We start from the raw sequence: 2,500 nt of genomic DNA on the forward strand, positions 1-2,500 counted from the left end.
CACCGTCCCTGCTATACGAAAGCCCCATCCAGCCCTGTGCCACCCGGGGGGTTCCAGGGTGCTGAGATGGCTGACATTTTGCTCCGCTCACGACGGTCACCGCGCGACGCAAGAACAGCCCAAAAACAGGCCAAAACGGCCCAAAAACGGGCCAAAACTGGCCATTTTTGGCTGCGCGAGCGAGCAGCGAGCGGCGGACAGCGAGCGAAGCGAGAGGCATCACCGTCCCTGCTATACGAAAGCCCCATCCAGCCCTGTGCCACCCGGGGGGTTCCAGGGTGCTGAGATGGCTGACATTTTGCTCCGCTCAAGATGGTCACCGCGCAACGCAAAAACAGGCCAAAAACTGGCCAAAACGGGCCAAAACTGGCCATTTTTGGCTGCGCGAGCGAGCGGCGAGCGGCGGACAGCGAGCGAAGCGAGAGGCAGCACCGTCCCTGCTATACGAAAGCCCCATCCAGCCCTGTGCCACCCGGGGGGTTCCAGGGTGCTGAGATGGCTGACATTTTGCTCCGCTCACGACGGTCACCGCGCGACGCAAGAACAGGCCAAAAACTGGCCAAAACGGCCCAAAAACGGGCCAAAACTGGCCATTTTTGGCTGCGCGAGCGAGCGGCGAGCGGCGGACAACGAGCGAAGCGAGAGGCAGCACCATCCCTGCTATACGAAAGCCCCATCCAGCCCTGTGCCACCCGGGGGGTTCCAGGGTGCTGAGATGGCTGACATTTTGCTCCGCTCACGACGGTCACCGCGCGACGCAAGAACAGCCCAAAAACAGGCCAAAACGGCCCAAAAACGGGACAAAACTGGCCATTTTTGGCTGCGCGAGCGAGCGGCGAGCGGCGGACAGCGAGCTAAGCGAGAGGCAGCACCGTCCCTGCTATACGAAAGCCCCATCCAGCCCTGTGCCACCCGGGGGGTTCCAGGGTGCTGAGATGGCTGACATTTTGCTCCGCTCACGACGGTCACCGCGCGACGCAAGAACAGGCCAAAAACAGGCCAAAACGGCCCAAAAACGGGCCAAAACTGGCCATTTTTGGCTGCGTGAGCGAGCAGCGAGCGGCGGACAGCGAGCGAAGCGAGAGGCATCACCGTCCCTGCTATACGAAAGCCCCATCCAGCCCTGTGCCACCCGGGGGGTTCCAGGGTGCTGAGATGGCTGACATTTTGCTCCGCTCAAGATGGTCACCGCGCAACGCAAAAACAGGCCAAAAACTGGCCAAAACGGGCCAAAACTGGCCATTTTTGGCTGCGCGAGCGAGCGGCGAGCGGCGAACAGCGAGCGAAGCGAGAGGCAGCACCGTCCCTGCTATACGAAAGCCCCATCCAGCCCTGTGCCACCCGGGGGGTTCCAGGGTGCTGAGATGGCTGACATTTTGCTCCGCTCACGACGGTCACCGCGCGACGCAAGAACAGGCCAAAAACTGGCCAAAACGGCCCAAAAACGGGCCAAAACTGGCCATTTTTGGCTGCGCGAGCGAGCGGCGAGCGGCGGACAGCGAGCGAAGCGAGAGGCAGCACCGTCCCTGCTATACGAAAGCCCCATCCAGCCCTGTGCCACCCGGGGGGTTCCAGGGTGCTGAGATGGCTGACATTTTGCTCCGCTCACGACGGTCACCGCGCGACGCAAGAACAGCCCAAAAACAGGCCAAAACGGCCCAAAAACGGGACAAAACTGGCCATTTTTGGCTGCGCGAGCGAGCGGCGAGCGGCGGACAGCGAGCGAAGCGAGAGGCAGCACCGTCCCTGCTATACGAAAGCCCCATCCAGCCCTGTGCCACCCGGGGGGTTCCAGGGTGCTGAGATGGCTGACATTTTGCTCCGCTCACGACGGTCACCGCGCGACGCAAGAACAGCCCAAAAACAGGCCAAAACGGCCCAAAAACGGGCCAAAACTGGCCATTTTTGGCTGCGCGAGCGAGCAGCGAGCGGCGGACAGCGAGCGAAGCGAGAGGCATCACCGTCCCTGCTATACGAAAGCCCCATCCAGCCCTGTGCCACCCGGGGGGTTCCAGGGTGCTGAGATGGCTGACATTTTGCTCCGCTCAAGATGGTCACCGCGCAACGCAAAAACAGGCCAAAAACTGGCCAAAACGGGCCAAAACTGGCCATTTTTGGCTGCGCGAGCGAGCGGCGAGCGGCGAACAGCGAGCGAAGCGAGAGGCAGCACCGTCCCTGCTATACGAAAGCCCCATCCAGCCCTGTGCCACCCGGGGGGTTCCAGGGTGCTGAGATGGCTGACATTTTGCTCCGCTCACGACGGTCACCGCGCGACGCAAGAACAGGCCAAAAACTGGCCAAAACGGCCCAAAAACGGGCCAAAACTGGCCATTTTTGGCTGCGCGAGCGAGCGGCGAGCGGCGGACAGCGAGCGAAGCGAGAGGCAGCACCGTCCCTGCTATACGAAAGCCCCATCCAGCCCTGTGCCACCCGGGGGGTTCCAGGGTGCTGAGATGGCTGACATTTTGCTCCGCTCACGACGGTCACCGCGCGACGCAAG

The sequence above is a fragment of the Musa acuminata genome, unplaced genomic scaffold (genome assembly GCF_036884655.1).
Source record: "Musa acuminata AAA Group cultivar baxijiao unplaced genomic scaffold, Cavendish_Baxijiao_AAA HiC_scaffold_731, whole genome shotgun sequence".
Lineage (NCBI taxonomy): Eukaryota > Viridiplantae > Streptophyta > Magnoliopsida > Zingiberales > Musaceae > Musa > Musa acuminata.